The sequence below is a fragment of the Panthera tigris genome, chromosome B1 (assembly GCF_018350195.1).
Source record: "Panthera tigris isolate Pti1 chromosome B1, P.tigris_Pti1_mat1.1, whole genome shotgun sequence".
NCBI lineage: Eukaryota > Metazoa > Chordata > Mammalia > Carnivora > Felidae > Panthera > Panthera tigris.
Window position 1 is genome coordinate 188,406,390 of NC_056663.1, and position 15,730 is coordinate 188,422,119.

General features: G+C 35.3%; 2 long non-coding RNA genes across 9 annotated transcripts in view; one reads left to right on the plus strand and one right to left on the minus strand.

The window, feature by feature from the left end:
- LOC122237770 overlaps positions 1 to 2,728 on the minus strand; it is a 42,241-nt gene extending 39,513 nt beyond the window's left edge. Inside the window, exon 1 of the long non-coding RNA XR_006216412.1 lies at positions 2,665 to 2,728. This is a non-coding gene — a long non-coding RNA (uncharacterized LOC122237770). The remainder of the gene's footprint in view (positions 1 to 2,664) is intronic.
- The window catches only part of LOC122237769, a 98,245-nt gene that overhangs the window by 33,061 nt on the left and 49,454 nt on the right, over positions 1 to 15,730 (plus strand). For 2 of the 8 annotated variants that reach the window (XR_006216409.1, XR_006216411.1), the window contains one exon: positions 7,757 to 7,983. The exons of the other annotated variants lie outside the window; for them this stretch is intronic. This is a non-coding gene — a long non-coding RNA (uncharacterized LOC122237769). Of the gene's footprint in view, positions 1 to 7,756; positions 7,984 to 15,730 lie in introns of those variants that run through there. 8 annotated transcript variants of the gene reach the window in all.

A 15,730-nucleotide genomic window follows, 5' to 3' on the forward strand; every position in this document is an offset into this window, starting at 1 on the left:
ACTTGAGTTCATTTAGATGCATTACCATTGATTCTCTATTGTATCTCTGTAGGTTTCTCAGGCCAATTTCTTTCCATTAAATCGTATTATCCTTATTAAAATGGAGTTATTCAGTTACAGAGAATTCCAGAATTGTTTGAAGATATGTTACAGATTATGAATGAAAGATATAAATGCAACCAAAACTTCAATATCAGCCTCTGTAAAATATTGTGAGTTATCTTTCCTATCTCGAAGTCAGTGTAGGGGAAAATTTTGTGGACATTAATCACCAACCAGCTATGCATCAGCTTCACGGGTATATGATATGCAAACCAGATTGTCCTCACTAATTATTATGTATTGCATGACATACAATATTCTATTACAAAATAAAACATCTTATTAAAATCAAGGTGGGGTGCCTGGAGTTAAGCATCCAACTTCTGATTTTGGCTCAGGTCATGAGCTCATAGTTCATGGAATTGAGCCCCGCATGAGATCAGGCTTTGCGACGACAGTGCAGAAAGGTCTCTGCCCCTCTCCTGCGTGTGTGCTTTCTTTCTCTCAATAAGTAAATAAATAAACTTAAAAAGTAAGTAAAATCAAGGTCATTTAAATCTTTTCTTTTCCTAAATCTTCCATGCCTATCAATCTTCAATATAATTAAGTTAGATTACAGAAGTTTTCTTTAGCAAGTTACACTGATATTTATGTAGTTTAAGGTTCCTTTTGGTGTTCTCAAAATTACTTTAAAAAGCAATTTAATCTGGATGCCTTTTGGACTTCAGGTCTCTCTTTTCAAATGAATAAAAGCAAAAGATGCACTTTAAACTAAGTAAATAGATGATACTAACTGTGTTGATGTGGCTCATTGATGGATTAATTATAGGACAAACATGAATTACTCTTAAAAATAAATCATTTTTGACTGCCAGTTTCTCTTCTCAACTTCTTCTCTTCCCTTTCTTGCCAAATAAATTGACAATAACATTTAATATTTGACAACTAGGAAAAAGCTGCATCAAAAAAAAGTTCTCCAGGTCTGGTGAGAACTTTGATAATAATCTATTACAATAAATACATGACCATTGCGACAGTGGACTCAGATATAATGGCAGCTTTTATATTAACCTTGCAAATCTGTTCATTAAAAACATTTTATTATGTGTTTCTTTGCTTTCTTGCCAGATGATGAACTTTCTATTTACCATTTTCATCTTTAGTCAAGTAGAGATATCCAAACCAGGAAATTCCTTGTCCCTTTCTTTGACTTTATTTTGGAAATCATGCTTAGGTTCTCATTTATATTATATAACTATGGATCACACAGACATGATAGCGGTACCCAGTCCTAGTTCAAATTTTCCAAAAAGAAAAATGATTTTCAAGCAAAAATTTCAAGGAGGGAACATTCCAATTTTTCAAAAATTAATTAATGGCTTATTTTTGTTTGCATTTTGCTTTTATTACTTATTTCCCATAGATAGTTCCTGGCTGAGGCTGCGGGAAGGTGCTTATTTATCCAGTCCCAATAAGATTATTTGGTGGGTAGATTCAGTAAGTGAGGTCCTGAAAGAGAATATGATCAGGATCCAGAAGAATATTTCATCAAAAAGGAAAGAACAGTTGTTTTCAGTGTTCATTTCTATTACAATATACTTAAATGGGCAACCTTCACAAAAGATTTTTAGGGTGGTGAAAATACTCTGTATGATACCACAATAATGGATACATGTCAATATTCATTTGTCCATACCTTTAGACTGTACAACACCAAGGGTAAACCTTAAAGTACACTGTTGATTTTAGGTTATTATGATATAACAAACATACCACTCTGGTGGTGAATGTTGATAATAGGGGAAGCAATACATGTATGGTAGTAGGAAGTATATGGGGAATCTCTTTATCTTCTGCTCAATTTTGCTATGAATCCTAAACTGTTCTTTAAAAAGTCTTAACAATATATATAAATGATAAATTAAAAAAAAAAAAAAGAAACTTGCTACAGCATGGAAACACTTGGATGATAGCATTGTGGTACTCAGCAGACTACTGAGCCCTCACTACATGGATAAGCTATTCCATTGGTGCATCCACAGGACTGTCCTTCCCAGTATTCAGCTACTTGCGTAGGCAGCCCTCTCCCACGTTGCATCTGAGTCAACAGGGTTTTAGCATGTGCGATGCAACAGAGCCTCGATACACACACAGCAGAACTTTTCTGATTAGAACATTCTTTTGGAGAACCCAATCACCATGTTTAAGGTTGTCTAAACTATCTTTCTGGAAAAAAGGCCATAAGAGGTTTTCGAGCTAAAACAGTGCATGAGAGGGAGCTCACAGGAAAGAAGACTGAGGGTCCCTGGTGAGCTCCAAAATTCATGAGTAACCCCTCCCGACATATATGAAGGAGAAGAAACTCCCAGTCAACCCACAAACAGTTGAAAAATAAATACTTTAAGCCACTAAGTTTTGATGTGATATGCTACCCAGCAATAATTAACTGATATACTGTCTATTCAGTTTCATCTTCTTTTATTATAACCTCATAAAATGTCTCCACATACTAGGAGTCCCCAACTTTTCTTCCCCTACACTTTGATCTTTGATTCTACAAATTTCCCTCCCCTGCATTTTAATCTTTAGTAATTCCCAATCGTTCTTTCTCTTGCTTTGTACCTTGATCTTAACATTTCATCGGTTGCGAGTTGGAGTGGGGTATGTCCATAGAAGGCTTATAGAGGATGATGTTAGAGTCATCTGGAATTTTTCATCAACATTCTAAGAAGTTTGGTTAGTGTTCCTGTTCTCCCACTCTATCTATTCACATGAAATGATTTGCTCAGTGAGGCATTGGCCCTTAATGAAATGAGTGTCATCTCCTTGAGTATATTATAGGGAATAAAAACCAAAAACAATTATTCTATCCACTTTGATTGAATATTTTGCTCTTGATGTGATTTTCTTTCCAGACCTCACCCACTAGTCTTCCCACCTAGTCTTCCCATAGCATCAGAACAGTAAGCACCTTCTCTCAGCCTCAGCCAGCAACTATTTATGGGAATTAAATTAAAAAAAAAACACACACACACACACAAATAAAAATGAGGCATTAATCGGTATTTCCAGAATCTGAATCTTCTCTTACTGAAATGTTTGCTTTAACCACTGATAACCACTCATCTTTTACTGTTTCCATGGTTTTGTTTTTTCCAGAATGTGATGTAGTTGGAATCATACAGTATGTAGCCTTTTCAGATTCTTTTACTTAGTACTATGCATTTAAGTTTCTTCCACTTCTTTTTCATGTATTGTTTGCTCATTTTTTAGTGATGAATAGCATTCCATTGTCTGGATGTACCATAATTTGTTTATCCATTCATCTCCTGAAGGACATATTGGTTACTTCCAAATTTTGGTGATTATGAATAAAGCTGCTCTTGACATCCATGTGTACTTTTTGTGTGGTCATAAGTTTTCAACTACTTTGGATAAATACCAATGAATGTGATCATTGTGGGACCAAAAAGTAAAAATATGTTTAGTTTTCTAAGAAACTGCCAAGCAGTTTTCCAAAGTGGCTGTATCATTTTGCATTCCTACTGGGAATGTATGAGCATTACTGATGTTCCACATCCTTGTCAGCACTTGGTGTTGTCAATGTTCTGGATTTTGGCTATTTCAATAGGTTTGTACTGGTTTCTTATTGCTCTTTTAATTTGCATTTCCCTGATGACACATAATGTGGAGCATCTTTTCATAGGTTTATCTGCCATTTGCATATCTTATTTGATGAAGCATCTGTTAAGGTCTTTGGCTCATTTTTAATTTGTTTGCTTTCTTATTGTTGAGTAGTAAGAATTCTCGGTATATTTTGTATGAAAGTCTTCATTCAGATACATCTTTGCAAATATTTTCTCTCAGACTGTGGCTTATTTTCTCATTCTCTTGACAATGTCTTTCTCAAAACAGAAAATTTTAATTAATGAAGTCTTTTATGTCAATTATGTCTTTAAGGATCATGCCTTCGGTATTGCATCTAACAGATCATTGCCATATTCAAGGTCATCGGTGTTTCTCCTATGCTATCTTCTAGGAATTTTATAGTTTTGAACTTTCTATTTAAATCTGTGATACATTTTAAGTTAATTTTTCTAAGAGGTAAACATTCTATGATTTGAATTTATTCATCAGAGGTTTGTAGTTTTCCTTTTCTATATCTTGTACATATTTTGTTAGATTTATAATTACCTATTTTATTTTGGAGGATGTTACTGTAAATGATACCGCACTTTTAATGATATTGGAAAGCAATTGACTTCTGCATTTTAACCTTATATCCTACAAGCTTGTTAATTTGCCCATTAGTTCAAAGAGGATTTTTTGGTCATTTTTTTTAGTGTTCTCTGCATAGAGGATCATGTCATTTGCAAACAAAACCATTTATTTCTTCCTTCCCAATCTGTATGCCTTTTATTTTATTTTCTTGTCTTACTACATTAGCTAGACCTTCTAGTACAATGTTGAAAAGGAGTGACAGAGGGGACAGCCCTTTCTTATACTAGATCTTAATGGGAAAGCTTCAAGTTTCTTACCACTAAGTATGATGTTAGATGTGGGGGTTTTTGCAGATAATCTTTATCAAGTTGAAGAGGTTTCCCATCATGAATAAGTGTTGGATTTTGTCAAGTACTTTTCCGGCATCTACTGATATATTCAAGTGATTTTTCTTTTTTAGCCTCTTGATGTGATGGATTATATTAATGGTTTTCAAATATTGAACCAGACTTGCATACCTGGGATAAATCCCACTTGTTACTTGTGTATAATCTTTTTTTTTATATTGTTGGCTTCAATTTTCTAATATTATTTGTTGATTTTTGCATGTCTTATCATGAGAGATATTTGTTTGTATTTTTCTTTTCTTACAAATCTTTTAATGGTCCTGGCATAGCATAATGCTGGCCTCATAACATGAATTAGGAAGTATTCCCTCCATTTCTGTCCTGTGCAAGAGGTTTTAGAAAATTTGTATAATTTCTTTCTTACATGTTTGGTGGAGTTCATCAGTAAGCCTATCTAGGTCTACTGCTTTCTGGTTTGGAAGGTTATTAATATAGATTCAATTTCTCTAATAGATGCAGGCCTATTCAGATTGTCTTTCTTCTGTGAGTTTTGGCAAATAGTACATTTCAAGAAGAAAAGATAATGTTTCTTCTAGGTTATCAAATTGGTGGGCAGAGAGTTGTTCATAATATTTTATTATCCTTATAATGTCCATAGGATATGCAATGATACCTTCTCTTTCACTTCTTATATTAATTATTTGTAGCCTCTTTTTTTATATTTAACCTGCCTAGAGGCTTATCAATTTTATTGATCTTTTCGAAAAACTAGATTTCACTGGATTGATTTTCCAAGATGGTTTTTTTTTAAGGAAATATTGCTGTCATCTTTTTATAGAGTATAATTCATCTGCACTCTGCTCCACTCACCTTCCTCTGTATGAAAAGACAATAAAGTGCAGGAAATAGTCCTCCATATCACATCTGATTCTTTCTCAGATCCATAAAGAATCTAAATGTTTTCCTTGTCACAATACATTTACTTGGAGTAGCACAAACAGGTGTTCTTCAGTTTTTTCACAATGTTAGTAAAATTCCTGCCTCAACATAAATCTTGTTGGAGCATGGAGTTCATTGTCCTAAAAAATGATATTGTAAACGTGGCTTAGTTGGTTTGTTTTTGCAACAGGTGCTGCTATGGACTGAATGTTTGTTTCCTCAAAACCTCAAATGATAAAACCTGATGTCCCATGTGATGGTATTTAGAGGTGGGGCCTTTGGGAGGTGACTAAGTCATTTAAGGTGGAACCCTGATGAATAGAATTAGTATCCTTATGAAAGAGACCTCGGATAGCTCCCTTATTCTCCTTAGGCCTTGTGAAGACACTGTGAGATAGTCATTTATGAATCAGGAACTGGACTCTCATCAGGCACCAAGTCTTCTAGCATCTTGATCTTGGATTTCTCAGCCTCCAGAACAGTGAGAAATAAATGTTTGTTGTTTAAGCCACCCAGTCTATAGTATTTTGTTATAGCAGCCCAAATGGACTAAGACAGATACCATGAGAAAGTTGTTTTTTGGTTTTTTGTTTTTGTTTTTTTTTAGTTTTTATTCATAGGGACACCTGGGTGGTTCAGTTGGCTAAACATCCAACTCTTGATTTTGACTTAGTCATGATCTTGATGGTTCATGAGTTCGAGCCCTGCTTCGGGCTCTGTACTGACAGTGTGGAGCCTGCTTGGGATTCTCTCTCTCCCCCTCTCTTCACCTATCCTCTGCTGGCTCGCTCTCTCTTTCTCACTCAAAAATAAATAAGCTAAAAAAATTTAAAAAGTAAACCTTATTCATAAATATCTAACTAGCCTATAAGAAAAATTTCCAATTGCTCTGATTATGCTTCCCAGTAGTACATGATTTATTTTGCTTTTTTTTTGCAGACTTAAAAAACAAAGTTTATTTATTTATTTTGAGAGAGAGAGTAGGGGAGAGGCAGAGAGAGGGAGAGAGACAGAATGCCAAGCAGACTCCGCACTGTCATCGCAGAGCCCAATGCAAGGTTCCAACTAACCAACTGAGATCATTACCTGAGCCCAAATCAATAGTCAGACGCTTAACTGACTGAGCCACCCAGGCACCTCTTGCAGTAGATTTTTTAATGTCACAAACATTCCATCTCATGATTAAATATGTGTCTAGAACTTAATGTTTTCAATATACCTGACAGACATTGCTAGCTATTCCTTTGAACAAGACTGTGAAATGAGTTATCACTGAGTTGAGAACATCATCTTTTAGATAAAGGAGATGAGGCTTGAGAGATTGCCCAAGGTCATGTTATATAGTAATGACAGAGCTGAGATTAGAATTCTCAGCTTTCAGTGTCTCTGCTTTCATAAAATCAGATGGATCTGAGCTGAATGTCTCCTTAAATGAAGAAAAAAGTTTCAAGGAAGGGGCATGTGACTCTAGTCTGAGAAATGGCAATTTAGCAATTTAGTGGATGTGATTTTAAGAATAGATTTGCCTTCCATTGTGATGTGGATTTTTTTTATCACTTCTTATAATTTCTTTTGTGATAATCTTAGGAAGAAGCAATCTAATGTTAGATATAAGAGATGTAATATTTAAAGTAGGCTGCCCCTTGTAAGTAAAAACTGAGTGAAAGAAGGAACTATTTGAAATGATCGTGGATTTAATAAAGACTCACTTCTTTACCTTAATTTTTGTTAATGGCAAACACACTTTCCCCAAAGAAATTACATGTTGTCCATCTACAGTATGTTATAAATTACATATCCAGCCATCATTGCTAATATTTAATTGGCTATATATAGAATCCATTAAAATAGTATCAGTTTACTACATTAATTTCTACTTGTTTGGGGCAGATGTATAAAGCATAGTAACAAAGAAGATAGGATATTACTAGCATCTGTACTTTTATTTTTGCTCAGTAGTTTGTTTATTTTCATTGGTTCATTTTAGTAATATGCTGTAAATTAATTAGCTGCAATAGAAACTTTGAATAATTCAAAGAGGCACTTTAGGAAAATTGCATTTTTTCCCCAAAATTGGCTATATCGCAAGTTTGTTATGATGAATAATAGTGAGGCAGTTGTTTGAGTTGATTTATTGTTCTTACATAAAAAATTCATACAATTTTTAGCAGAAATGAGGCTATTTATAGTAATTACCTCTTTCAAAGGCATTACAGCAGAGATACAAGGGAATCCACAGGAGTACTCATTATTCTGAGCCTTAAAAGATAACATGTACTACAGGATCAAGAGGAAACGAGAATCAAAGCTATACTAGTCAATCCAGCTTCTTGTAACTGTTATAAATGTGTTGAATCCAAGAGCATTTTTTTGTATTTTGCTTTTACTGTGATTTTTGACTCAAAGCATTTTTTGAAACCTGTTAATTTTCTTAATGTAATTCCACTCAGTGTTTTGTTTTCAATTTTGTTCATTAAAAAAATCAGTTGAAAATAATTTCCTTGGTGTGGTGGTTTTTATCTGTTTGCTCTCCCCCTCACCCCACTCTATTCCCCCATCCTAACTACATGCTCACCAGATTTCTCTTCTCTGCTGGTCTCTGAATTGCTCTCTGCCCCAGGAGTTTTGACTTCCATAGACTTCATCACTTGATTCTTTAGCCCCTTGAATTCTAGATGTATTTGGCCAAGAGGGCGTAACATGAAATGGAAAGGTGATAGAGAGAGGTTAAAATATTTAGTTTCCATTCCCCTCCTCCTCTAGTACCTCATCTCCCCTGTGCCCTGGGCTCTGGCAGTGTCTGCATCCTACAGCCACAATGCCTGGTGGCTTGGGATGTCTTCTAAGGAATCAGCGCTTACTGAGTGCTGATTTTATAATATATTCTTCCCCTTTGGCCCTAGAGATAGTAATGAATTCCCATTGTCACTAATATCTAGACACTTCCTCATCTCTTATGTGTTTTGTTATGCTTGCCCACATCTCTGTGAACATTCCTTTCATTAAATTTCATGTAAAACCTTTCAAATGGGCCATCAGGTTTCCTTGGGACACTGAATGACATAATTCGTTTATATAAAAATGAATGTATTTTCAACAGAGAGAAAAAAAGAAAAACGTTTCTACTATATTGGCCTATTTCTGAATATTTTTCATACCTTATGTTCTTCATCCTCCTCAAATATGTCTTTGTATGGTCTTTAAGAGAGAGATTTGGAGGAATAGACACCCCAGTGACATTTGCCCTCTGCTTTCTGAATATATTAATACAGTCTAGGACATAGGAGTACCTGGGTGGCTCAGTTGGTTAAGTGTCTGATTTTGGCTCAGGTTGTGACCTCGTGGTTCATGAGTTCCAGTTCGAGCCCGGCGTTGGGCTCCGTGCTAACAGCTCAGAGTCTGGAACATGCTTGAGATTCTGTGTCTCCCTCTCTCTGCACTTTCCCTGCTCACTCTCCATTTCTCTTTCTCTCTCAAAAATAAACATTAAAAATTTTTTTAATTAAAAATGCAGTCTAGGACATAGATCAGGGGGAAGAAGAGCAGATCATGAACCTGAAGGGATAAACGAAGTCTATTCAGTACAGCCTCCCTCTTTTCTCTTTCAATATCCATTTGTACATATTTAAAATCTTGTCCAGGTTTTTTTTTTAATCGCATGTCCCTAACTAAAGGACATACAAAGCTATCCACAACTTTATTGTCATTGACTGATAAATCAGCTATACTCGTAGCCAAAATTAAAACTGTTTGTTGTCAATGTTCTTCATAGAAGTTGCTGTGGAATGAAGCAGAGATTAAAAGTAAAATTAAAAAGTTAATGTAAAACATAAGCTCTTCTGCCCCTGCTTCAGTACCATGTCCTAAAGCCTATGTTTCCTTCTTCTATCACACCCTTCACATTTTTCTTAGTTTTACCCGCAGCTGGGTGGTGTTCTTTACATAATGAGTGACACAAATATTTATTCTATCATTATCTTAATCCTTGCTGATTCTATCTTTATTATGCTGTTGGGGCTTCCCATCAACCAGGACAATTGGGTAAGGGATATTGGCTTTGTGAAGTCTGTGAGTTGCAGGTAGAGTTCTCCTCCCATTTGTGGAGATGTAATCCAGTATCCGTTGGTACAATGCAGTGAATAATGTGCCTGTTGTCTTAGTAGCATGAAGATTCTAAAATGGTCAGAATGGAGACTTACCTTCCAGTACAAATAAACTGTGACTGCATTCCCCAGTGGAACTATTTTTTTCCTTAAGCGCTATGACTACAAATACGCCAAGCCCAAGGTTTCAGAGATGGAAAGCAAAAACTCCTTAAGTAGACTATTTGGGGAAATATATCCCTAGAGTCCTTGACCCTGAATTTTGACATCTGTCCTCTAGCCCTTTCTATAGCTGGCACTTCCGTAGTTGTTCAAGCCAACTGGAAGAACTCAAACTCAGGAACCTAGAGTTCATGACCTGAGCTGAGATCAAGAGTCAGATGCTTAACCAACAGAGCTATCCAGGCACCCCTGTACTTGGTCTTTTGAAAAATGCTATGATATCTGGAAGGTGAACCAGAATCTACAGGGCAGAACTGATTTTTGAGCTCACAGTAAATACTTTCTTTTGCCCTTGATCAGTCTGGCTAGAAATTTATTAATTGATTGAATTTTTCAAAGATTTAGCTTTTGGTTTCATAGATTTTGTATATTTCTCTTTCACTGATTTCTAGCATAATTATAATTTTGTAATTATTTCTTTTCAGTTACTTGCCTTGAGTTTAACTTGCTCTGCCATTTTTATTTTATTAAGGTAGAAAGGTAGAATCATTGATTTGAGAACTTTCTACTTTTCTAATATAGGTATTTAGTGCTACACATTTTGAAGTACTACTTTAGTTATGTCACACAACATGTTATGTTGGATTTCATTTATTTTAATGTTTTATTTCAATATGTTTTTCAATATATTTCAATCTATTTTTATTTTCTAATTTCCTTTTGATATCTTTCTTGATTCATATGTGATTTAAAAGTGTATTTGGTTTCAAAATTTAGTTTCCAGATGTCTTTGTGTTCATTACAAACCTAACTCCATTGTGATTAGAAAACATTTATTTGACGGGCACCTGGATGGCTCAGTCGGTGAAGCTCCCACTCTTGATTTCAGCTCAGGTCATGATTTCACGGTTCCTGAGTTCCGTGAGGAACTCCAGCACTCCAGAGCCTGCTTGGAATTCTCTCTCCTCTCTCTCTGCCCCTCCCATGCTCATGTTCTGTTTTGCCTGTGCACTTTCTCTCTGTCTCTCTCTCAAAATAAAGTTTAAAAAACTTAAAAATAGGAAACGTTTGATTTGAATCCTTCCAATTTTATTAAGACTCCGGACTTTTTTGGTAAATCTTCTGTGTGTGCACATGTATTCTGCCATTGTTATGTTGAGTGATCTATAAATAAATGTCATTTAGGTTAAATTGGTTGGGAATGTTATTGTCTTCTATATTTTTACTGACTTTCTGTCTACTCATTCTATTCATTATTGGAGAGGAGTATTAAATTCCAACTCTTACTGTGGATTTGCCTGTTTCTCCTTGAAGTTCAATCAATTTTTGATTTGTGTACTTTAAAGTTGTTACAATTATTAGGTCTATAAATATTTAGAAATATTATGTCCTCTTGATGAATTGACCTCTTTATTATAGGGAATGGCTTTCTATATCCCTGGCTATATTCTTTGTTCTGGTATTTACTATATCTAATACTAATACAGCCACATCAACCTTTTTATTATTAATGTAATATACTTTTTACTATAACTTTTACTTTTAATTTCATTATTTCTTTATATTTAAAGTGTGTTTCTTGTAACATACAGTCAGCTATTGCTTTCTTCTCCAACTTAGTGATCTCTGTTTTTCAATTAGGTGTTGAGACCATTTACATTTAACATGATTACTTGTATGGTTGGCTTTGAATTTACCATATTGCCATTTGTTTTCCATTTGTACCATCTGGTCTTTGTTCCCTTTTTCTTTTTTTTCCTGTCATTTTTGGATTGAGTACATTTAATGATTTCATTCTATTTTATTTGTTGACTCATTAGCTAAGACTCTATTATTTTTGTTTATACTATATATTTTAACTTCGCATTGTAAAGATTCAGGTCATATGTTATACTTCTTCACATAGAAGCACCTTACAATAGTATATGTCCGTGTCTCTCCTCTTGGTCTTTCTGCTTTATTGTATATATTTCAGTCCTCCTTAACCTATAAATCACAAAATATATAGTTTTAATTTTTTACCATTCATTCATGTTTTAAATTACTTAAATTATTAGAAAAATATATATTTCTAGATAGATACCATTTCTAGTCCCCTTCATTCTTTCATGTTGATTCATATTTTCACCTAGTATAATTTTCTCCATAGTGTATTTTTTATAGTGTAGGTCTTGCTTATGAATTTTTTTCAGTTTTGTATGTCTGAAATCTCCTTTATTTCCTTTTTGTTTTTGAAAAATATTTTCAGTAGGTATGGAATTATAGGTTGGTAGTTTATTTTCTTTCAGTACTTTAAGCATGTTTCTCTACCATATTCTGGCATGAATTTTTGTTGTCAGATGAAAAATTCACCGTAAATTTTTTCCTGTTTATATAATGTATCTTATTTTGCCAGTTGCTTCTAAGAATTTTCTTTTCACTGGTTTATAAAAATTGATTGTGAAATCCCATGGTTTATGTTTCTTCATGCTTCTTGTTCTTGAGGTTTATTGGTCTTATAACTATAGATTCATAGTTTTATCAATTAGGAAAATTTCACTAATTTTTTCAAAAAAATTATGCCATTCTCCTTCCTCTTCTCTAAAGACCCCAATTAATTACATAATGCCCTTTTGAATTTGAACCACAGCACAATGGTGTTATGTTAATTTCCTTCGGTCTTTTTTCCTCTTTGCGTTTTATTTTGGATAGTTTTTGTTGCTGCTCTTCAAATGCACTCATTTTCCCCCTGCAATTCCTAATCTACTGTTAAACCCATTCAATTATTTGTTATCTCAGATGTTGTAGTTTTCATGTCTGGAATATCAATTTCAGTCTGTTTATGTTCAATCATTCCCCTACCTTCCTGAACATGTGAAATATAGTTATAGTGACACCCTTAAAGTAACTGTCTGTTATTTATACCATCTGTACTATTTTTCAATGTTTTTAATTAATCCTTTTATTCTCCCATTATGGGTAATAGTTTCCTATTTCTTCTAATGCTTAGTTATTTTTAAATTTGATGCCAGACATTATAAATTTTATCTTGTTTGGTGATGAATAGATATTTTGTAGCCTCGTGAACTTTATTTCTGCAAATATGATTGAACTTTTTTCTGTGATGCAGTAATGTTATTCATAAACAATATGATGCTTTTTGGTCTGTTTTGTAAACTTTGCTAGCAGCAGCAGGACTCATTTTGGCAAACCTGTTTATGTACTCTACCTGATGTCCCTGAAATTATGACGTCTTCTAAGCTGACTGGTGGAAACTATTTCAAGCTCTCCATGATCGCCACCTAGTATTATTCTACATAATTATTTCTAATGATTACTTTTTGAGTCTCATATAGTTTTCTCACGTGGGTACACTAGTCAGTATTCAGCTGAAGTCTTCAGACTTCTGAAAATCCCTCGGCTCTCACTTCTGGTCCTCTGCTTTGTAAATTCTAGCTGCCTTCTCCTTCCCAAACTCCCAGTAATATCTCACCAATTCAGGGAGATCTCTGGTACCTAAGATTCAGCCTGGGAACTCTCCTGTCAGTAAGATGGGACAATCCCAGAGCTTCTCATTTGTTTCTTTCCTCCATTTTTTTTTCTCACTTGTTTCTTTTCATTGCTAATGCTCAATATTTTGCAAACTGTTGTTTTCATATGTTTTTTTCCAGTTTTTCAGCTGTTTCAGAGGTGAGGGTAAATTCAGCCCCTGTTACTATTTAACATATAATTTTAATTGAATGAGATAAGAAACATTTGATGATGAGAAGTTCATTTCTCAGAGACCCGTGGGCCAGATAAGTGGCCCCAATGCAAAAGCAAAGCTAGTTTTCAAATGGATATGAATTTTTGGGAGAAAAGTGTCAATGATTTTCCACCAAAGCCATCGAATTGTGCTTAACTATGCTCCTTTTTAGAATTTTCTGGAAGCTCCATATGGCTTCTTTATCTCAAACAGTTGCATTTGCTGATCATAACGCCCAAATGGTAGTGTGGTTTACACTGCAACATAGACCTACTGTGGAGCGTGTTTTAATTCAGGCCCCAACCTAATGTCTTGTGATGTCTTACAAATTAGCTGGTGAATTAGATCATCATGCAAAACTGTAGTATATTTTGGTTCCACAATTTTAAAAAGCTCGCTAAGTTTTATGCTTCTTAAAAGTTTCTGTAATCTATCTCTTACTTTGGAAGAAATATCCTGTCCTATCCTAGGCTACTGAAACTTTGTAAACCTGTCGCTATGGCAGTCTCAGTCTCTTGAGCTTTTTCACAAGGTTTATCTCTCAACCTTTGGTCCCTATATGTTAGGGGAAGCCAACCAGTGCGTGCACCTCTTACTTACAGACACCATTAGCATCAAGTCATCAATGTAAAGACCAGTTTGATGTTTTTTGAGACACAAAGATCGTTAGATGCCCTCATTTTCTACCATAAAAGAGAGCATGAGGGTTGACTAAAGCGGGGAGAGAAGTTGTTACCCTTGCATTGCAGAGGCAAATTGTTTGGGAATTGGAAGAAATAACATTATTGAAGTCAGTGTTTCTCTAACAGGAAAGTGCAAAAGAATTAAAGTCTTGTTAAAACACAGAGTTTTGGGCCCCACTTCTAGAGTTCTGTCTTGGGTAAGACCCAGGAATTTGCATTTCTAATAAGTTTTTAGGTGATGCTGATGCTGCTGGTCCAAGAACTACACTTTGAGAACCAATTCAAGTGACAAGGGTACTATCAATTTTCTTCAGGAAATATATTGCATCTGGAAACAGAGCCACCACAGGCATTAATGCCTGATTTTGTTTGTAACAATCCATAGTCAGTTTCCGAATTTGGCTTTCCAACAGCCAAAATATGTGAGTTAATTGACCATGTGTTTAGAATCTCTGATATCTCCCACCACACTCATCTTTCTCGTGTTTGATGGCGATACTGTTCTGCATTACCCTCAGGGATGGAACACTGCCTTTGATCCTCTCTTGGTAGTGGATACAGTTTTAGGAGCTTCTACTTACTTTGTTCCAGCAAAGTGGTGGTGTTCCACTCCCTCCCTTCCCAAATAACCCATAGAATAAGTCAGTGGTCCTGTTAGACTCATTCTGAGATGAAGGGAGTTAAGATTTCACCTATTACCTGACATCAGTACATGCCCATTATTAGGGTACCAGGCTCTACTGAGAGTCTCTAGTGATTAGCAGCCTCTCAGAGACTTCAATTAATAATCCCACAGAAGTTCTGAGTATTTCTCTTTCACACATGCACAGCCATCCTGGTAAATAGCTATAGGTCATGTAGAGAAGGTTTGGGGAATACATGTAGTCTTTATTAATGACTATGTTGCACACCACTTCTCGAAGGGAACGAAACTCCCCTTCAAAGGAGGGGCCTCCAGGCATTTGTATTTACTTAGATCTTGGAACTGGATAAGAGGCTATGAGTCCTCATTATAATGACTTGAGTTAGATTTTTAACACTAGACCCAGAAAATGTCTGCTTTTATATATTAAGCCACACCTCCGTAGGCTGTCCTAGTGATCAGAAAGCCACTGACATAGGTTAATGCAGGTCAGAACACTATTACCTATTCAACATCTGCCTTATTAATGTGATTTTGAGCATGTTGCTTCTGATGCTTAAGCCCCTTGATCTGGCCTCTAACACCCTGACATCCCATTATTCCCACTGAAATAAGGCTCTATTTCCATTGCAGCATCTCCCACTATCAGTCATATTTGGACTATAAAGACAGTCAGTGTAGAGATGTTTGAAGATGCTTTGGGAGGGAAAGTGTCCTCCATATACTTCCAGGGTGATTGCTAGAGGGGAGCTGAGGTGGATACACATATTAAATCTGCTGTAATATTCCCATAGCCTTAAGATTTCACCTTCATCACTAACAGTTTCCAACTAAGGCTGCAGCTTCAGAAACCCAATGCCCAGTGT